The sequence below is a fragment of the Gorilla gorilla genome, chromosome 2, assembly GCF_029281585.2.
Source record: "Gorilla gorilla gorilla isolate KB3781 chromosome 2, NHGRI_mGorGor1-v2.1_pri, whole genome shotgun sequence".
Lineage (NCBI taxonomy): Eukaryota > Metazoa > Chordata > Mammalia > Primates > Hominidae > Gorilla > Gorilla gorilla.
Genome location: NC_086017.1, coordinates 125,055,576 through 125,078,887, shown reverse-complemented (window position 1 = coordinate 125,078,887; position 23,312 = coordinate 125,055,576). Strand labels below are relative to the sequence as shown.

General features: G+C 36.7%; 1 protein-coding gene across 1 annotated transcript in view; it reads left to right on the top strand.

Annotated features, from left to right (window-relative positions):
• The first annotated feature begins 5,649 nt into the window (after window positions 1-5,649).
• DRD3 (dopamine receptor D3) overlaps window positions 5,650-23,312 on the top strand; it is a 70,923-nt gene continuing 53,260 nt past the window's right edge. The window contains exon 1 of the mRNA XM_031009484.3: window positions 5,650-5,788. The gene's annotated coding sequence lies outside the window, so the exon portion shown is untranslated. The remainder of the gene's footprint in view (window positions 5,789-23,312) is intronic.

Here is a 23,312-nt window from a genome sequence, read left to right as displayed (position 1 = left end):
ATATGCCTTCTCATACCATAGAGAAAACTCTCTTCTAATTCATTCATGCAATGAATTCAATAAATATTTGTTTATACAACATATAGCTATTGAGTGTCAAGGGGAAAGCAGTGATATATTCTCCTTCCACCCCTCTTAATAAGTATAGAGGTAAAAATAATAAAGGAGGAATGATCATCAAGCTCCCACTTGAATAATTCCAGTGATAGGCAACTCACTATTTACAAGAGTTCAAACTCAGTATTGACAGGTTTTATTACCAAGTTATTTCTAGTTACTTCACTGAGCTGAGTATAGAAGAGGCTTAGTTCTAATATAACATCTGGTATAGGTCTCCTTGTCAGGCAAAAATCAGGGACCTTGTCAGGCAAAATTCAGGGACATGGCCGGGGTTATCCCAATTCATATATAGAAGAGACATACTTTGGCACAGAGGCAGAATTCTCTACAGTTCTCTCCTGGCTCCAGCTGCTTTTCCACTCCCTTGAGACTTAAGCATCTCTACACTAGTAACATGGATTTCCAATATAACTAAACAGTTTATACTTCTTTGTTTTGGATTGAAGTATTGAGAAAGGGACAACCACAGTATGTCAAAGAACCCATTCCAACTCATATTTTACAGTAAGCTAATAATTGTCAAGCATATGTTGACAAACTAAAGATGAGTAAGCAAGAAAAAATACCGGACCTTTATAAAATTTCTGCAATTAAAAAGAAAGGAATTTGCTTCCAATTTTGGTATGCCAAAGCAAGGTCCAACCAGACTGATTCTCCTACAGATAACAGCTATAAACTTCGCACAAAATATAAGAAGTAAACTATCTGAAAGCCTTGGAGAGTGAATAACAGCAGGTAGACTCTGGAGGAATGTTAAAACTTGTAAAAAAGGAATAGGCACATGATGAATTTCCCGTTTTTCAAATGGTGTAGAGCAAGGTGCAGTCAGCAACTGAAGGCAAGCTGCAGTCAGCAGCTGCTCAAAGCAGCTAAAACTACTAGAAAATCATAATCCATCTAGTCTGAAGAATGAGAGGACAGTCCTGGGGAAACCACAGCCATTGAAAATTAAGGAATGAATCTCAGAAAAGCAGTCAGAAAGGAGAAGCTCTACATGCTGTGTATAAATTCTGCCTAAATCTCTGGTTGACTCCTGAACCATATCTCTGTGGAGCAAATTCCAACTAAAGACAAAAGAAATGAACTGAGATTTGAGTTGCTATCTAAAAAGCAAAGTTTGCATTTTGGGGGTGCAATCAGGTCAACTGCCTAATAAAACAATGCCAGTGAAATAAATATTTAGAAGAATGCAGCAGAATCCACACCTATACCATTCAAAATGTCCAGAATAAAATGCAAAATTACTCAACATACAAAGAATGAGAAAAGTTGACATGTTCTCAAGAGAAAAAGTAATCAATGGAGACCAACTCCAGGATGACCCAAATGTTGGATTAGCAACCGTTATAACTATACTTGATGAGGTAAAGAAAAACAATCACAATGAATAAAATGATAGGAAATCTCAGCAGAGAAGTAGAAACTATATTTTAAAAACTAAATGTAAACTCAAGAACTAAAAACGTAAACATTTAAAAAATTTACTGAATGGACTTAATGGAATTGAGATGACAAACGAAACAATCCTTTAACTTGAGATAGGTTAATAGAAATTTTCTAATCTGAAAAAATAGAAATAAGAAAAAAAATTGAAAAAAATGAACAGATTTTCAGAAACCCATGGGACAATATCAAATGTCCTAACATACATGCAACTGAAATCTTTAAAGGAGAAAAGTGTGAAAATGAGGCATTAAAATTTTGAAAAAGTAATGGCCAAAATTTTCCCAATTTTGGTGAAAAACATAAATTCACAGATTCCACCTTAGGCAATTCAGTTATAAGCAGAATAAATACAAACAAAGCCATACCTAGCAGCATCATAGTCAAACTGCTGAATACCAAAGATGAAGAGAGAATAATTTTAAAGTTCCAAAAGAAAAATATAAACTCAGGATTCTATATTCAGCAAAAATATCCTTCAAGAAATAAAGAAAAAGAAAGAAAATTAAAATAATTCATTGCCAGCAGATGTGCACTGTTAAGAAAGTATAAAGGGAGTTCTTCCTGTCGAAGGAAAATGAAACCAATTTTTTTTTTTTTAGTCATATGAAACGCATTTTTTTTCTTTTTTTCCAACTTTTATTTTAGGTTGGAACATGTGCAGGTATGTTAACATGGGTAAATTGTATGTCACAGGAGTTCGAGGTACAGATAATTGTCACTTCGGTAATTAGCATAATATCCAATAGGTAGTTTTTTTCATCCTCACCCTCCTCCCGCCCTCCACCCTTAAGTAGGTCCTGGTGTCTACTGTTTCCTTCTTTGTGTCCATGTGTAGTCAGTGTTTATCTCCCACCTATAAGTAGGAACATGCAGCATTTGGTTTTCTGTTCCTGCATTAATTCACTTAGGATAATGGCCTCCAGCTCCATCCACGTTTCTGCAAAGAACATAATCTCATTCTTTTTTATGGCTGCATGTCATTCCATGGTGTATACGTACCACATTTCCTTGATCCAGTCAACAATTGATGGGCATCTAGGTGAATTCCATGTGTTTGCTATTGTGAATAGGGCTGCAATTAACATACTCATACAAATGTCTTTACAGTAGAGCAATTTCTATTCCTTTGGATATATACCCAGCAATAAGATTACTGAACTAATTTACATCCCCTCCAGCAGTATATAAGCATTCTCTTTTCTCTGCAACCTCTCCAGCATCTGTTACTTTTTGACCTTTTAGTAATAGCCATTCTGACTGGTATGAAATGGTATCTCACCATGGTTTTGATTTGCATTTCCCTAATGATTAGTGATATTGAGCATTTTTTCATGGCTTTTTGGCCACTTCTGTGCCTTCTTTCGAGAAGTGTGTGTTCATGTCCTTTGCCCATTTTTCAGTGGGATTGTTTTTTGCTTGTTGATTTGTGAAGCAAAATCTTAAGGAAGGAACGAAGCACATCAGAAATGGCAAATATCTGATAAATGTATAGGAATATGTATTCCTCTTAATTTCTTTAGACTACATATAACTGCTTAAAGCAAAAACAATAATAATATTTTGTTAGGGTTTATAATGTTTATAGATGTAATACATATAGTAACTAAAATATACATTATAGGGATGGGAATAAATGAACCTACATAGTTAAAAGAGTTCTACATTTCATGTGACAATATTAATTCTAAATAGACAATGAAAAATTACAGATGTATATTATAAACCCTATAGCATCCACTAAAATGTAATACAAATAGATACAACTAAAAACCTAATTTATCAACTTAAATGTAATTCTAAAAAAAATGTAAATAATCGAAAAAAGAGACCAGTCCAACAGAGAAAATATTGTCCTCTTTGAAGGAGAAATTTCCCCAAAATGTTCTAGTTTCTTTTGTAATCCTCAAGAAAGAACATTGTATCTCTGAAACTAAAACCAATAATACAGAGAAAGCAATATAAAAGAAGACTTCAGGAGGAATTAAAAGAAACAAATCATTATTGTGATAATTAAAAACAGTCATAAAACAAATAACAACAGATTAACTGAAAGACAAAACTGAAAACACTGAAATTAGAGAAAACAGAAAGGGCAGTGACATCTGTAGGGGGCCTGGGGACAGTACTAGAGGACAACCCTGAGAAATCTTACCTAGAAATAATAAGGATCCTGGAAAGCAGGACTGAGCAGGGGAACAAGTTGAGCTATGATGCTTCTCACTGTCTGCTTCACAGGAAGTACTACCTACAATACCTTAAAATAAAAAATAATTGCTATTCACCTTTTTTAAAAGTAAAAGTAATGCCACAGGTAACTCTTAAGTCAGAAAGATGGTAAATAATCTGAAAGGTAATAACAAAAGTAATCTGTCTATAAAATCTCAGATTTTATTAATGAAATCCAGAACTTGGGAGAGGAAATATGAAGGAAGTAAATGAATGATAAATTTCTCATCCAACACAGTGAATACATATTTATTTATTTCTAAATAAAGCTATAAAATATAAATTTGAATCTGACAGTAAAAATAAACTGAAAGGAAACCTTAGGTGTCACTGAACTTCAGAAAATTATTTATTAAAAAAAAAATTTTATCCAAAAATTTGTCTTTGAAGTTAAGGAAAACAATTTAAGAAAAAACATGGGCTGGGCGTGGTGGCTCACGCCCGTAATCCCAGCACTTTGGGAGGCTGAGGCATGCAGATCACCTGAGATCGGGACTTTGAGACCACCCTGACCAACATGGAGAAACCCCGTCTCTACTAAAAATACAAAAAATTAGCTGGGTGTGGTGGCACGTGCCTGTAATCCCAGCTACTCGGGAGGCTGAGGTAGGAGAATCGCTTGAACCCGGGAGGCAGAGGTTGCAGTGAGCCAAGATCGCGCCATTGCACTCCAGCCTGGGCAACAAGAGCGAAACTCAGTTTCAAAAAAAAAGAAGAAGAAAAAGAAAGAAAAAGAAAAAACATGAAGGGGTTTAAGTGATTGTGTGAAGAGTCTTTCAACATGTGCTTAATGGGCATAAGTTTACGTTTCCAAAAGGCAATACTTAATCAACTGTCTTTAAGCATCTGAAGATACTACTAGGCCTAAACAACAACAGAAAAGTTTTTATTTTTAAAAACTTTGAACCCGTGGAGGAGATAAATAGGGACAAGCTCCTATGAAAAAGAAAATAACCTATAAAAAAGACAAATTAGTTTCAAACAGGAAAACTAAATACATCACAGGAATATGATTAAATTTAGTAATTATGACAAGCCTAAAGAAAGTATACACGAATACCAAGCATTAGTTGTTCCTCTTCAACTTTCTGAATTATCTGAAATTTTGCTTTGTTATTTCAGAAAATACTGCTTTTTCATTTCCATCAATTGCTCATATCATGCAGTATAATTTACTTCATTTTCATAACATAAATTTCTTATATGCATTTTCAGTTTTCTCTGAGTTTCTAATTGTATTTCTTTGTTGTTGCTGCTGGTGATACTTTTCATTTATAGAGATTTGTTGTTGTTGTTTTAATCTTCCTCTCACCAATAGTATACCTTGTACTTGCAGGTTCTCAACAATTCATAATACATCTATCTGCCTTCTCTTTGAAGACAACTTTCATGACTTTTCTTGTTTTATGTTATAATCTGAACTGTTTAATTTTAGGCCTTCTAATCAATTGTTACAGTAGAATTTCTTTTTATCTCATTCAGAGATTAGTTCCAATAGTTATTAACTCTCATAATGAGGGAAAGAATAAGTTAGTCAAAACTGACTTAGAACTGACACAGATATTAAATAGGCAGGTAAGGATATTGACATCATTATTGTTACTGTATTCTTTATATTTACAAAGTTATGTAGAGGCATGCAAAAGAAAAAAAACACATTGAATTTTTAGACATAAAAATCATGATATATGCTACGGTTTGAATGTGTCCCCCAAAGTTTGTGTGTTGGAAATTTAATCCCCAATGCAACAGTGTTGAGAGGTGGGACTTTAAGGGCTGATTAGGTCATAAGGGCTCTGTCCTCATGAATGGATTAATGTTTCTATCACCAGAGTGGGTTAGCTATTTTGAAAGTGGCTTCATTATAAAAGCAAGTTCAACCTCCTCTTGCTCTCACCCTCTCTTGCTCTTCTGCCTTCCGCCATGAGATGACACAGCACAAAGGTCTTTGCCAGATGTTTGTGCCACACTCTTGGACTTCCCGGACTCCAGAACTGTGAGCCAAATAAATTTCTGTTCATTATAAATTATCCAGTCTCAGGTATTCTGTCACAGCAGCACAGAATGGACCAAGACAATATGGGAGATGAAAATGTTGTTGGATGGAATTAATAGCATGTTAGATATCATGGAAGTAAAAATTAGTGAATTTCACATGAAAACAAAAACTATCCAAAATGAAACAGTAAGAATTTTTAAATTCTATATAACAGGTATAATTTTTTGCTAGGCATGGTGGTTCACACTAATAATCCCCATGCTTTGGGAGGTTGAAGTGAGGGTATCCCTTGAGGCCAGGAGCTCAAGCCAGCTTAGGCAACATAATGAGACACTGTCTTTACAAAAATATATATTTTTAAAATTAGCTTGGCATTGTGGTATGCACCTGTATAGTCCTAGCTACTTGAGAGGCTGAGATGGGAGGATCGCCTGAGCCCAGGAGTTCAAGGCTGCAATGAGGTATGATCGTGCCACTATATTCCAACCTGGGCAACAGAGCAAGACCTTGCCTCTAAAAAAACAAAAACATATTTATATGTTTTGTAAATTAAGTGTAGCGGTGTGTGTGTATTTATTTCTCTATCTATAGATACCTATGTATCTATAGCTATAGACAGATTGGGAAATAAAAGCTAGCCAATTAGGAAGAAATAAAACTGTCATAATTTTCAGATGACATGGTAATCTATGTATAAAATCTACACCAAAAAATCTACCAAAAAAAAATCCTACTAGAACTAAATAAGTAAGTAAGGTGCAGAATACGAAATCAATCTATAAAAAGCAGTTGTATTTCTATATAAGAGCAACAAGCAATTGGAAATTGAAATTATAAACCAGGCTGAGTGTAGTGGCTCACACCTGTAATCCCAGCACTTTGGGAGGCTGAGGCGGGCAGATAGCTTGACCTCAGGACTTCGAGACCAGGTTAGGCGGGAGGATTACTTGAACCCAGGAGGCTGAGGCTGCAGTGCCCCATGATTGCACCACTGCACTCCAGCCTGGGTGACAGAGTGAGACTCCATCTCCAAAAAAGGAAAAAAAAAAAACCAGAAATTATGAAACAATATCATTTATAATAGCATTAAGAATATGAAATTTTCTTAAAGATACATCTGACAAAAGATATAAAATACCTGTACCCTAAAACCTAAAAAATATTGCTGAGAAAAACTGAGACCTAAATAAATAGATATACTTTTGTTTATGTGTTAAAAGATTCAATATAGATTTATATAGAAGATCTATATAACTTGATCTGTAGAATAAATGCAATCCCAATCAAAATCTCTGCAGACTTTTTGGTAGAAAATAAGAAGCTGGTTTTAAAGTTCATATGGAAATATTAAGGAACGAGAATAGCCTAACAAATTTGAAAAACAAGAACAAAGTTAGAGAGGTCTAACATCACCTGACTTGAAGACATATATAGCCACAGTAAACAAGACTGTTTGGTATTGGTGTCAAGATAGACGAATATATTAATAGAACAAAAGAGGAGTCCAGAAATATACCTAGATAGATATGGACACTCATTTTCGATGAGGTTGCAAAGGCAATTCAATGGTGAAAGAATAACTTTGCCAACAAAAGTTGGTAGAAAACATGAAAATTATTATGCAAAATATGAACTTCAACCCATGTCTTGTACCATAAACAAAAACAAAATCAAAAGAAATAATAAATTTAAGATTAAAACCTGATAATACTAAACTTTTAAAGAAAATCTTTGTGACCTTGGGTTAGGCAAAGATTTCTTGTATGAGACACCAAAACACAATCCATTAAAAGGAAAGTATTAGTAAACTGTACTCTATCAAAATTTAATACTTATGCCCTTTAAAAGACACTATTGGCCAGATGCAGTGGCTTATGCTTGTAATCCCAGCATTTTGGGAGTCTGAGGTGGGGAGATTATTTGAGGCCAGGAGTTCAAGACCAGCCTGGGCAACAAGGCGAGACCTCTTCTCTATAAAAAAAAAAACAACTTTTTTTAATTAGCCAAGTGCACCTATAGTCCTAGACACTCAGGATGCTTAGGCCGGGGGCTCGCTGAAACCAAGGAGTTTGAAGTTACAGTGAGTTACGATCATGCCACTGCACTCCACCTGGACAACAGAGCAAGATCTTGACTTAAAAAAAAAAGGAAAAAGTAAATAAAAGACTATTAGGTGCGTAAAAAGACAGACATAGACTGGAAAAAAATATATTTACAAAGCATATATTAGATAAAAGACTTGTATTTAGAATGTATAATGGACTCTCAAAACTCAATAATAAGAAAACAAACATCCAATATAAAATGGGGGAAGGATTTGAATAGATACTACACTAACACAAAGATATGGAGATGGTAAACAAGCACAAGAAAAGATGCCCAGCATCGTTATTCATCAGAGAAACGCAAGTTAAAACCACTAGACCTCAGGTCATATCTATTAGTATGACTAAAATTTAAAAGACTGGCCATACAAGGTTCAGTAAGGATGTAGAGCTGGAACTTTTATGCATTGTTGGTGGAAATGTAAAATGGTACAGCCACTTTAGAAAACTGTGTGGTACTGGTTTATACCTATCACAGGATCCAGTCATTCCATGCCTTAGTATTTATTCACAAGAAAAGAAGCATAAATCCCACCAGGCATGGTGATGTGAGCATGTGGTCCCAGCTACTATGTAGGCTGAGGCAGGAGGATTGTTTGAGCCCAGGAACTGCAGGCTTCAGTGAGCTATGATCATGCCATTGCACTCCAGCCTGGGTGACAGAGTGAGACCCCATCTCTAAAAAAATAAAAATGAAAAAGTAGAAATAAAGTAAAATAAAAAGAAGCATATATCCATACAAAGATTTGTGTATGTGTGTTCATAGCTGCTTTATTTGTAATAACCAAAAACTGGAAATTGATAAATAATGGGATACTACTTAGCATTAAAAAGAAGTGACTACTGATACAAACAACATGAATAGGAAATAACTAGGCCAAGTGAACAACAAAAACAGTTCCTATGTTATGGATAGCAATCCCTCTGCCAACACGGCCATCCTGCTCAAAATGTGCTCTTGTTGCACAAAGATATTCCAAAGGTTACCTAGAGAGTCTAGAGTACAACAGGTATATTCCTTCCCTGGTTCTGTATACTTTTGTTTATACAGCCTAAAGTTGCACAGCTTTGAAGTTTTGTGGATGTCTCCTTTATTTTAACCAGATTGCTCCTTTTAAGCTTATGATCCAACCAGCCATTCTCTGCCCAAGTCTTAGTCACACAGTATTGTCAAGCCAGATCTCCCCAACTTCTTCTTATGTAAATGGGTGTTTTATATGTAAGATATTTTGTAAGTTTAAAGTCTTATAATATTATAAATATAAATGCTTTATATTTAACCCTTTGGAATCCTAATTGCACTATTCAAAATGGCAATATACTGGCTACCCCTCCCCACTTTGAATGAACTTTAAACCTGAAAATAAAACTATATAGATGTTCAGTCACAAGGCCAATAACGTTTAAAAGTCAATTTATGTCTTATTCTCTCTATTTGCCATCTTCTGTTATTACATAAATAATAAAGAGTACTATGGAATTTAGTTGCTTTGCTTAGCTAAATTGTGAATAATGGAAATATTTTCATAATTTTATACATTTTACTATGTGATTTCAGACATTTAACATTTTCTCATTTTGATATTCACACTTCTTCCAGGGTATGTCAATCATCCTTGGCTATGCAGTGAATCAGTACAATATCAGCCAGACATCCCTTACCTAGACTAGGGCTGAATGTACCTAGTCTTCATTTTATGGAGATTTTTTTAAGTATCTCCCAGTTGTTGAAAATGAGACAAAAACTAAACAAAAATAACTTACAGGAAATCACACTCTTCTCCTTAGAATTCAGGTACTCTACCTCAAGAAAATGTTTTACTGGTATTTAGTAGCAGATTTATAAGCTCCTCCATGGCTCCCATCTTCATCCACCTTTATTCTATTCTTCCCTGTTCCCCAAAAGGCCTAAAGTACTTGACAAGCCTCTGGCTCAGCCTCAAGTGGTTCCTTTTGAAAGAAAATCACTGATGAGTAGATTAGAGCTGATTGGAGATACCTGCCTGGGGGAATTTCCTATGAATTGAGAGCAGACAAGCTTCCCGTAAGTCTGGAGAAAGTTGTTTCTCCTTCACTGTTGATGACTAAGAAAAGCAGAATTTTCTCTGAACATTAGTAACACATGACTTGACAGCAGGAGACTTTGTTTTACTTAAGTGGTTTCAAAAAAAAAAAAAATCTTTGCAAGATGCCCAAGACCATGTCAGTCTTTCCCATGGAAGGAAGCAATGGTAGGAAGGGATGCAAGACAATACAGCACAATTGCCTTCAGGATTCAGAGGGTCCTGCTATGGTGTGCCTTCTGAAACATAGCTAGACAAAACCACCAGTTGGATGGAAACAAAATGAGGAAACTGAATCTAAAACACTGACTTACAGGACTACAAAAATCACATTGGCTGTGTTATTTGGGGATATCATTTAGGATACGCCATCACAGTCCTAGAGGTAAGCAGGGATAAAAATTGATTGACACCTTGACCATATTTTATGAATTAAAAATCAGAGCACATGATCAGACAGATGTGAATTTATTTATAGGATAGAATATTTTAAATTAGAACTGACCAAGAGTGCAGAATGTGTAATGACAAAGGAATAAGGAAACAGGAAAATCTAAGTTATATCTACTCAGTGAATGAACATCATCAAAAAAAGCCAAATGAAACTGTTTTATATTTGCAAACTATATGTGTGTGCTCATGTATACTCAAAAACTTTAATAAATAAAAATTAAGATGTTTATTTTAATATTTCCTTTTCTGGAATTTGATATTCCATTCCTCTATGTCTTTAATGTAGGAAGGAATCTAAGTCCCATTATTAAATGCACAAAATCCCTAAGAAGGAGAGATAGCGTTTGGGGAAAAAAATGTGATTAGGATGCAAGGAAGGTATGTTATCTCCTCCTCTTCCTCCCTTACTCTCCATTCATAGGAGGTGGCCATATGCAATAGAAATGCTCTATATCTGCATAGTAGGTGAAATAGAAGTCCAGTATAGCCCCAGTTGACTCAGGAACTGCTCTGAGAAGCTGGGAGAGGGAGCCTTCAGGCTGGAAGAGCAGCCCTTATTTATTCAGGTCAGACGCTGTCTCTGACCCCATGGATAAGCATTAAACTGTTGGCTTGCCTCCATTTCTCATCTCATTCTGGTTGTTGTAGAGCTGGCAACTGTGAGAAATCTAGCACAGTATTTTTCAAACTATATGTTATGAAAGTTCTGTTGTCGTTGTTGTTGTTGTTGTCGTTGTTGTTTTGAGACGGAGTCTCTGTCGCCCAGGCTGGAGTGCAGTGGCGCGATCTCGGCTCACTCCAAGCTCCGCCTCCCAGGTTCACGCCATTCTCCTGCCTCAGCCTCCCAAGTAGCTGGGACTACAGGCGCCCGCCACCACGCCCGGCTAATTTTTTGTATTTTTAGTAGAGACGGGGTTTCACCGTGTTAGCCAGAATGGTCTCAATCTCCTGACCTCGTGATCTACCTGCCTCGGCCTCCCAAAGTGCTGGGATTACAGGCATGAGCCACCAGGCCCGGCCTTCTTTTTTTGTTTGTTTTGTTTTGTCGTTTTTTTTTAAATTTCCAATCTACCTATAGGAAAGACGAAGTAGGGTAAAAGGGGGCATATAAGCCTAAAATTTAAATATTAAGTTCAACAGAAATAAAAGTATTTTGTCAAATTGCTATAAGTGTTTCTGATACTTACTCTCAATTTTTGTATCTACCTTATCTCAGACCCAGTTACAAAGTTTGCTTATCAGCATCAATTGATAAACCACACTTTGATCTCTAGAGACTGTTCCATTGACAATTGGAATAAGTAGACATAAAATTTCATTAGTCAAACTCAAGCTTTAGGATTGGAAGCTCGATGAACATCTGTCATAAAATAGTCATCTGGGAGAGGTAATTGTTGTATGAGCTATTGAAGGCAAGTGTAATCACCAACAGAACTGAGGTTGAAGCAAAGAAAAAGACAGAGAACAATAAGGAGATGAAGAGAAATGGATTTGGAGGAGCACAGAGAAAAAATGTATCAAAATGTATGACCTAATTCAGAAATAAAAACAAGCATTATCAAGGCATTGAGAAATTGACTATACAGACCCTAGCCAGACCATACATAAATACAGAACTTTGGCCCACAATCTACAGCAACCTACCCAGGAAACCAACCCCTTATCTACAATAAGCAACCAGGGAGCCAGACTGCTATAAATCAGACTTGCAGGGAGCCAGACTGCTATCTTCAGTGACAATCCAAGAAGCAAAACAATAATTTTCATAGCAATTGGTCCCAAGTGGCCAAGACTTGATTAATAACTGACAGCTTCCCTAATTTTTGTCCTCACTTCCAACTTAGGCCCAGTCGGAGAAAGCAAAATATGCACCTCTAACCAATCACAGAGGATAGTCTGCTTCTATAATAGTTAACCCACAGCTTCCCCATGCCACCAGCCTCCAATCAGGGCATACCTGAAGCCTTCCCTTTTTTTCCATTATAAAGCTTCCCCCTCCTCTCTCTGCCATTGAGCCTTTCCCAAAACACAAGTGATGATATCTGACTCCCTTACTATAGCAAACTCCAAATAAATAGCCTTTGTTGTCTTATTTGGTTGGTCTTCATTTATTTCTACAGCATGTTTCCTCTAATTGATTGATCCTCAATGCTCTTATAGAACTTCCTTAAGCATTTCAGAGAAACCAGCACACTCCTAATAACTGGATCCAATTCAATCACTATTTTGGCAGCTCCCTTTCCCTCATGTCCCACAATTTATCCATTGATAAGTCCTCATATATAACCCAATGTATTCACTCTTCCCCATCTCTAGTACTACCAGTGGAGTCCAGGGAGCCGCCAACTTGCTTCTGAGTTACTGTAACAGCCTGCCCATGCCCTGGCTTGCTCCTGCTGTAATCCACTCTCACACAGAAGAAAGAGGGACCTGCATATCAAATACATCATTTCTCTGCTTAAACCTTCAAAGGGCTTCCATCCCACTTAGAATAAAATGCAAACTCCTACACCATCTGGCATCTTCTCTCCCCAGCCTCACCTTGTTCCACCTCTCTTGTCATCCACTACACCCAGCAACACTGGCCTTTTCAAATGTGCCGATCGTGTTCCCATCTCAGGGCCTCTGCACAGCTGGGAATACTCTTCCCACTGACCTTTGCATGGTTGGCTGCCCCTTGTCTTTCAGATATGAGCTTATCTGTCACCTCTTCAGAGAAGCAAAGAAAGCACCAAGTCTACCATAGTCACCCATTCACTGTCACCCAATTCTACCTCTCTGCATAATGTTCACCATTATCTGAGACTTTCTCGTTTTACTTGGTTTTATTCTCCACCTCCCTATACCAGAGCAGAGATCTATCGGTCATGTTTATTCACTGTATTCTCTAGGCCCAAAACAGGCCTGTCATATAATTAATTCTCAATAAGTATTTGTTGAACAAATGAACAAAGGAGTTCATGAATAAATGACTCATTGAACTGCCAGAGACTTTGGACTCTGGTAGGTAAAACTATTCTCTTTTATCATGCCCTAGCTTGAACGTAACTCCCATACCCTATAAGGCCCAAATCAATCCCCCGCTTCTCTGGACAGTCTTCCTTTTCTACTCAGATGATCTGCCTTTTCCTTTTCCATACACACAGCTCTGACTGTTCAAAAGATTCATTTGGATTTGATCATATCCTACTTTGGGGTCTCCCTTCTAGTCCTGTTAAACTCTTCCCTTGCTTCTTAACTTAGGCAGATGTGCATGTTCTACCCTCCCAAACACATTGCTTTGTACTTCCTATAAAACAGTACCATGAACATAGTGGAAACTCAATAACTAGTTGTGTTGAATAAATTTTTAAATGCATATCAGGTAAAATTAGTATAACTATTACTAAGCTGTTCAGGGCAGAGCCAACAACAGCATAAAGTCAAAAGAGATCTCAGAGCACTTCCTCAGGTCCACATGGCTTCCCTGTTGGGACAAGCCCATGTTTCCCACTTTCTGTTTATTGGTTTGCTCTGTAAAAAAAAAAAAAAAATATATATATATATATATATATATATATATATATATATATATAAAATCCTTTTTCCTCTCTAGGATGCATTCTGTGCTCCAAAGGCAATAGTTATGCATGGATTGGGATAACATTCACTGAGGACATGCTTATAGGCCCAGTGGGCAGCCAGCCAGCAATTGCAGCTTGAATGACATATTTTTGCTTGGCAAAGAAAGAGCTGCTTCACCACCCCTGTGCTCAAATACCAGTTCACCTGGTTGGTGAAGGCTTCTTGCTATTTTATTGAAATTATACTTCTGCAAACTCATATATTAGTTGCTCCCCTAGAGTTTGGTTTGTGATACTGGCTCTATCTAAAGTATGTAAAAGAGCTAAAATTATGTTTTTATGAGTGAATTTTCAAAAAGAATCAGCAATTCCACAGGTTACTCCGGCTTTTTTCCCCATCTGCTGTGACAGCAGGTGTGATTTCACAAGCCCACTCCCATCAATCATCCTTTCCAACCTGTCTCTGATGCCTGACAAGGTGTTTATGTGCATAACATGGAAACCATCACAAGATCTTGCGAACAAATAAGGCTGCCTTTCAACAATTCTTTGAAGGAAGACTTCCATGGAAACCTAGGTGCTAGGTTCAGGGGTTCAGGCTGGGGAGTCATTCAATTGCCACAGTGTCACCTTCTTCCAGGGGTTGCAAACTCAAAGCCCTTCGGGGCAAGACAGGTACTAGAAAGGTATGAAGTCTCCTAGTGTCAAACAACAAGGAGTGGAGAAAACTGTGACCAAACTGAATGGTGCATGCTCTATCTAAAAAGTATTTGCATTCACTTTCCATAAAAATAGGCTGGCTAAACATAAGTTTTCTACAGGCATAATGTGGCCACCAATTTTCCATCTCTATGCCTTTATTAAGTCAGTTTCCTAGTCTGCGGCCCAAATACTTAAGCTTTTCAAAGGATCTTAGAATTCATAAAATCATGGACAACTGGAGCTGGAAATGATCATAGAATTTATTTATTCCAACTTCATCTTTTCCAAATAAGGGAACTGAGGCTCAAAAGACTGATAAACCAGCCAAAGCAAATGCAACAAGGATATAGCAAGGATATAGACAAAACTCCACTCTTCAACTCCAAGTCTGATGATCTTTCAGCTACTTGCCATTGCTTTTCCTAATGTGTTGATAATAATCTTACTCTTGATGTGTGCTTAATATAAATAATCCCTTTAAAGATATATTGCACTGATATTAATAGTAGTAAAAGGATGAAATGATATAGGCTGGATTAAAATGTTAAATCAACTGAATAAAAGAGAATTTAGTCATTAAAGATGATAACCATAATATAAAATGTGTACAAATATTATTTATAATTACTTTACATGGTAAAGATAGACTATAAAATTAAGATTTCAACTATGTAAAATATACGTACAAGTGGACAAAGACTAGAATAAAATTTGCAAAATGAAACTGGCGTGATTATGTTGTTATTCTTTTTAAAATCATTGTAATGCTGCTATATTATTCTTTGGAGTATTTCAGGTAATTCCCTTTGACAACATTACTTAGGGTTCATTTTAATCTTAAGTGTAGCCGTTTGTCACTTCCTACACTCTTCCTTGCTAGCAAAAATTCCACATTTTATTCAGGTGTCCCCTCTTTTCCTTTATGACTCAGGAATGTCCTAATAAATCTGTCAGCAGCAGTGCTCCTATTTCCCTTGCTGCTAATTGATTCAAGTATGGACATGTGATGTAAATCTGGCAAATGAAACGTAAAGAGAACTTGCCAAGGGACTTCTGGGAAAGAACTCCCTTAATGTTAAAAACAAGTCTCATTCTCCACCTCTGGATGTTGCACTGAGAATATGAATACATGTAGCTGGTGCAGCCATATTGTGAACATGAGGCAAGTCAGCCCCAGGATAAGATCTATAAAAGCAGAAGTGTTGAAACGGAGCTGGGTGTGGTGGCTCATGCCTGTAATCTCAGCACTTTAGGAGGCCCAGGCGGGCGGATTACTTGAGGTCAGGAGTTCAAGGCCAGCCTGGGCAACATGGTGAAACGTCATCTCTATTAAAAATACAAAAATTAGCTGGGTGTTGTGGCACACACCCGTAGTCCCAGCCACTTGAGGGGCTGAGGCATGAGAATCACTTGAACTTGAGGCGGAGGTTGCAGTGAACTGAGATCTCAACATTGCACTCTAGCATGGGTGACAGAGAGAGACTCCATCTCAAAAAAAAAAAAAAAAAAAGGGAAAAAAAGAAATGTTGATCCCTAATGAATTCGTGTGAAGCCATCTACCTCTGGATTTTTTATGTGAGATAATCAACTCTTTATCATTTCATTCAATTGAGAAGGGGTTTTCTGTTATTTGCCAAAGCCCCAGCCAAAATAATAAACTTGATTCTCCAAGTGCACTTGGATACCTATATGGAGAGGGGAGCTGCTCAGGTATTTGCTTCTCTTTTTCTCTTCCTAGGGCACAGGGAGCATGATTGTGTTGAATTATCTAGTGTCTCATTTCACGAGTTTGGTCATAATGAATATGAGGCACAATCCATTTGCCTGAGTTACCTGCTATGGTTCTATTAAGTACCCTAATATGACTAGAACCTTATGAACATCAGCACTTTTATATGGCATTTTTAAAACATAAGTAACAGTTTGAGCCAGTTTGAGAGAGACATAGGGAAAATAAGATAGACAAGAGGAGAAAATGGGCATTTCCAGGGATAGTGAAGCCATTCCAATAAAGCTGAGTTTTTGAACTCCCAAGAGTTCTAGTGATACCAAATGCCCTTCTTGGATAGTAATATTTGTCCCTTTTCAAACCAACTACTTTGTAATAGTCTGTCATTTTGCTTTACTCTGGGAATGACCATATTTCAATCATGGCAATGCAGTAGGATATCTGAACATCAATGACAAGATTGCAAAGGAGTTGTGGAAGCAACAAAAGCTTCATTGAATTCAAGATTATTCTCATTAACATACAAAGTCCTACAAGTCCTGTCTGCTGGGGAGAAATGAACTTTTGAAGATTAGACAGTGTAACCCACAGAAAATGGATTGCAGATATACTTTATACATGCTGAGTATCTTGAAAAACAAGATATGAAGATAAAGCTGCTCCTTTGTGCTCTAGGGCAGAGATCAAACCATTATAAAGGCACTTAACCAAGAGAAGCACAGTGTGTGAACACGCAAACCCCAACTTATGACAAAAATAATGATCGTTTATTTCTAATCTTAGAGAACATTTTTTAGACATTTGCAAAAAAAGAAAAGAAACACACGACCTGTTCTTTGATGGAATGTTGTCAACTACGAAAAAGTTAAAGTGCCTCTACTACTCCTCCATCTTATTCCCCGTGATACATGTCCCTAAATGCCTAGAATAAAACAGTTGAAACATGTCTCACCCAATCTAGAGTCTCCAGGCAACTTTTGAGCCTCTAGATCTTCACTTTCTCAGACATTTCTACTTCCATCATAATAACACTTCCACATCTCTCTCATCTTCCATCTTCTATATACACAGTTCTCTGATTTCCAGAGGGAGCACTAAAAGCCAATGGAAAAAAGGGGATGATTTCAGAAATATGGTGGAGTAGGAAGCACCAGGAATCTGTTTCCCCAGCTAGACACAATTGCACTGGCAGAGTCCGCCTGATGTAATTATTTTGGAACTCTGGAATCTATTGAAAGCTTGCAACTTCCAGGAGAAGCCTTGAATGGTAAATTAAGTTTATTTTGGTCATGTCAGCTCTTAGCATAATAGCAATTACTCATTCTCCACTTCCAGCAATGTGGCATACAGCTATGTCTGAATTCTGGGAGCAGCTTGCAGGAGCCAGAGTGGGCAAAAAGAACCTTGTCCTCCAAATAGAGGGGAACTATGGTCTGATAATTGATTGCTCCTTCTGATCACAGATATTCAGACAAAGGAGTATGCTACTACGGTTGTTGCACCTCCCCCACTGTTATAAGCCCCTCCCTGTCTGGCTGTAGTAACTTCAAGAAGATTTAGAGCCAGGTGCAGTGGCTTATGCCTGTAATCCCAACACTTTGGGAGGCCAAGGTGGGCAGATCACCTGAGGTCGGGAGTTCAAGACCAGCCTCACCAACATGGAGAAACCCTGTCTCTACTAAAAATACAAAATTAACCGGGCATGGTGGCACATGCCTGTAATTGGGATGTAATTGTAATGCCAGCTGAGATTGGGAAGCTGAGGCAGGAGAATCGCTTCCATTTTTTAAAAATCTACCTTTATTTTTCTATTTCCCCCTTTTGGAAGTCAGACATTAAAGACTAGGACATTAAAAAACAATGCATATACAGGGAAAATTAGAAAGTGACTGCACTTACCTAGGGAAAGGTGCAGATTTAGAAAAGAAACCTTAAATTTGCACGTCAGGCTGATCCTTGACACAGAAACAGCACTTAACATTTTTTAAAAATAGTAAACAAAACACTAACAAAAAAATATGCAAGCCCTGGAGAAGAGGGAGAATCTGATTTACAGAGTTACCACATTATTAACTTCAAATGTCTGTTTTTCAACAAAAAATTACAAGACACCAGCCTGGGCAACATTGTGAGACTCCACTTCTATAAATAAATAAATAAAATAACATTTTCCAGGCATGGTAGCCTGTAGTCCTAGCTACCCAGGAGGCTGAGGGAGGAAGATTGCTTGAGCCCAGGAGTTTGAGGTTACAGTGAGCTATGATCATGCCACTGCACACTAGCCTGGGTGACAGACCAAGCCCATTTCTTAAAAAAAAAAAAAAAATTACAAGGCACATGAAGAAACAGAAAAGTATGGCACATTCAATTTTTTTTTAATTAATCAACCAAAACTATTCCCGAAAGAGTCTCAGTGGCAGATCTACTAGACAAAGACTTTAAAACACCTAACTTAAAGTCTCAAAGAACTAAGAGAAGATGTGGGAAAAGTCAAGAAAACAACCTATGAATAAAATGGAAATATTAGTGAAGAGATAGAAACACTAAAAAGAAACCAAAAAGATATTCTGAAGCTGAAAATATAATAACTAAAATTTTAAACTTCACTAGACAGATTTAAAGGCAGATTTAAGCAGGCAAGAAAGAAATCAGCAAACTTGCAGATACAATGAAAATTATCAGTCTGAGAAACAAAAAGAAAAACGATTGAAGAAAAGTGAACAGAGCCTAAAAGACATATGGGACACCATCAAGTGAACCAACTAACACACTGTGACAGCACCAGAAAGAGAAGGGCTAGATAAAGGGTAAGGAGAATATTTGAAGAAATAATGGCAGAAAAGTTTCTAAATCTGATGAAAGACATAAACATCCAAGAAGCACAATGAACTTCAAGATGAACCCACACCAAGACTCACTATAATCAAACTTCTGAAATATAAGGACAGAGAATTATGAAAGCAGCAAAAAAAGAACTGATTCATCATATATAAGGGCTCTTTGGTAAGAATATTAACAAATTTCTCATGAGAAACTTTGGCCCATCAGGTAGTGGGACAATGTATTCAAAATGCTAAAAGAAAAAAATACCTGTCAACCAAGAATTTTATATCAGTACAATTGTCCTTCAAAAGTGAAGGAGGTCAGGTGCAGTTGCTCACACATATAATCCCAACATTTTGGGAGGCCAGGGTGGGCAGATCACTTGAATTCAGGAGTTCGAGGCCAGCCTGGCCAACATGGCAATACCCTGTCTTTACTAAAAATGCAAAAAATTAGCCAGAAATGGTGACATGCACCTGTAGTCCCAGCTACTTGGGGGACTGAAGCAGGAAAAGAAGGAGAACATAAGACATTGCCAGATAAACAAAAGCTGAGGAGCTCATTACCACATTACCACTAGACTTTCCCTGCAAGAAATATTCAAGGGATTCCTACAAGGTGAAATGAAAGGACATTAGACAGTAACTTGAAGCTGTATGAAGAAACAAAGAGCTCAATAAATGCAAGGACCTTTATAAAAGCTAGTAGTATTTTGCTATCTACATAATTTAAGAGACTAATATATTTAAAAGAAAACAATCATTAGTCTAAAAGCTAACATTGTTGTAACTTTGGTTTGTGGCTCCATGTTTTGTTTTTTATATAATTTAAGAGACTAACGCATTTAAAATAATTATTAGTTTATGTTTGGTGTTACACAATATATAAAGGTATAATTTTATGACATTAACAACCAAAAAGAGTGAAGAAAGAATAGTAGAGGACCAGATATTTTATGTTATTGAAGTTAGACTGGTATAAACTCCAGTTAGAGTATTATAACTTTAGGATGTTAAATGTAATCTCCACTGCAACCAAAAAGAAATAGTTAAGGAATATAAACAAAAGGAAATAAGAAAGGAGATTAAACATTTCACCACAAAACATCAACTAAACACACACAAAAAAGAGTCATGCAGAGTGAGATGTGGGAAAGCTATAAGGCATATAGAAAACAAATAGCAAACAACAGAAGTAAGTCCTTCTTTATCAGTAATTTCTTTAAATGTAAATGGATTAAACTACCCAATCAAAAAACAGAGATCAGCAGAATGGATAAAAAACACATGATTGCTGGATATACTGTCTACAAGAAACTAACTTTAGATCCAAAGACACACACAAAAATAATAAAAAAGAAAAAAGAAAACAAAGATACAATAGGTTGAAAGTGAAAAGATGGGAAAGGATATTCATGCAAATAGTAACCAAAAGAGAGCAGGAATGGCTAGACAAATATCAGACAAAAATGAATTTAAGTCAAAAAATTATGAAATAAAAAAGGGTATTATATATTAACAAAATATTTAATACAACAAGAAAATAGAGCAATTTTAAACATTAACATGCCTCATAACAGACGATCAAAATACATGAAGCAAAAACTGGTAGAATTAAAGAGAAAAATATACAATTCTACATTAATAGTTGGAAACTTTAACATTCCACCTTCAATCACTGATAGAACCACCAGACAGAAAATAAGTAAGAAAATAGAGGATATAAACAACACAATAAACCCACTAGACCTAAAAGACATATACAGAACACTCTACCCAACAACAATGATATGCACATTCTTTTCAAGTACACATGGGACATTTTCCAGGATGGGCCATATGTTAGGCCACAAATTGTGTCTCAATAGATTTTAAAAGACAAATATCATACAAAGTCTTCCCTGATCATAATGGGAGGAAATTAGAAATCAATAACAGAGTGAAACTGGAAAACTCACATATTTGTAGAAATTAAACAACACACTTTTAAAGAATCAGTGGATCAAAGAATAAATTACAATGGAGGCATAATGCTCTTGATGATGTGAAGATATTGGAACACTCATGCACTATTGATGGGAATGTAAAATGATACAGCTGCTGTGGAAAACAGTATGGTAGTACCTCAAAAAATTAGAAACAGAATTACCACATGAACCAGCAATTCCATTTCTGGATATATATCTAAAAGAGCTGAAAACAGGATCTCAAAGAGATATCTGAACACCTATGTTCATAGCAGTGTCATGCACAATAGCTAAAATGTGAAAGTAATTTAAGTGTCATCCACAGATGAACAGAAAAGCAAAATGTGGTACAATTGAATATTATTCAGCCTTGAAAAGAAAGAAAATTCTGACATATACTTCAATATCAATGAATTTTGAGAACATTATGCTAAGTGAAATAAGCCAGTCTGAAAAAGACAAATACAGTAGGATTCCACTTATATGAGGTACTTAGAGAATCGCTTGAACCTGGTAGGCTGAGGTTGCAGGGAGCCGAGATTGCACCACTGCACTGCAGCCTGGGTGACAGACGGAGACTCTGTCTCAAAAAAAAGAAAAAGAAAAAAAGAAAAAATTAGATGATGATGGAGGGTAGTAAAAAACAGGAAGAAAATAGGTCGAAAAGTTAAGATAGAAGTAGAAAAGGGAGGTAACATGCAAGCACACAGAAGGGTAGATGCAGATATAAAAAACCAATATCGTTTATTTATTTCCTTCCTTACTATTACTCTGCTACCTATAATGAGTGATTTGGTACAAATCTGATTGATTGAGAAGCCTCCTTCTGTTATTTCCTGCCATTCCCTTGTAGAAAGGAAGAAAGTGGTGCTCAATATTAGATAATAATAAATGAGTTGAACTATTTTTCTTTCAAGAACTGTATTACAGCAGAAGAATGAATTCAAACATAAAACGTAAGACTTTCTCAGATGGTTCTCATCTATCACCAGATCTCATTGGAGAGGAACAGGGGCTAAGGTTGAGAAGACATAACCGTACTACTGGACCACTCACTGCATTTGCCAACTTTCATTTACACTTTTACAACTTGAGGTCTGATTCCAGTGAAAAACATACTGAGAGGCTCTTGTTCAGACCAGATCAGTATCATGCAGTTTAAGATCATCATGATAATCAAATCTTCCAGTTCACAGTAAGGAATGCCAGTTATAATAAGACATGGAGACAAAATGTTCCTTTATTCATATAGGTCCTGCAAATTGCCTCCCCATAATGCTTCATTTAGTCTCCATACTGTCCTAGTGAGTGGGAACTCAGTGGGGGTTTAAAGTGGTGTACTCAATGGTCGGTGCTCAAGGCAAGGTTTCTTGTATCATTCCCTGGAACAGCATTTCAAAGACAAGAAGAGAATATTCCCACCACAAACTTCACATCAATTTCCTTTCAACCAAAATCACTGAGTAACCGTATGTATCAGAAGCCCACCATCTCTCTTCTCTTGCTCTAAACTTGCCACTTCAAGTTGAAAACATAAAGACTTTCCCTGATGAAGGGCCATTGGCTAGTACATGAGAATGTTCCAGCCATGCTATTGAGATGGAGTTTCTGGAAGGAAGATGAAAAAAATGATCTATATTTTTCTTCATTTCTGCCCAGGCATATCTCTTCTGTAGGCATCCTGGAGTTCTTCCCAGAAGGCATAGCTCAATGCCAATCATGAATAAGGATTCCACTTACTTAAAAGAATAAAATTGTTTGTTGTCGTATGAATGGGAAGTGCCAGATAAAAGGAGCAATTGCTAATCTTCACCTATAGTGAAGTCCAGAGAGAAAGGATCACCTCATTTACCCTGCTTCTCTTCTATTTCCACACCAATCCCTCCCCACTCACCATGGGGGTCAAGGAGTCTACCAGAGACAGCTAAGTCAGAACAGAGTTGACTGCCTAGATGTGTGATTTTAGGCATGTCAGTTAATTTTCCTGTCTCTTGTTCCTACACAGAATTAGAGTCTATATCCCTCTTTATCTTCCTTTTACTTTTGCCAAAGGAAGGCACTAAAAACATGCTGAGGAATATCTTGCCAGCATTTACAACTGCCTTTGAAGAGAGAAT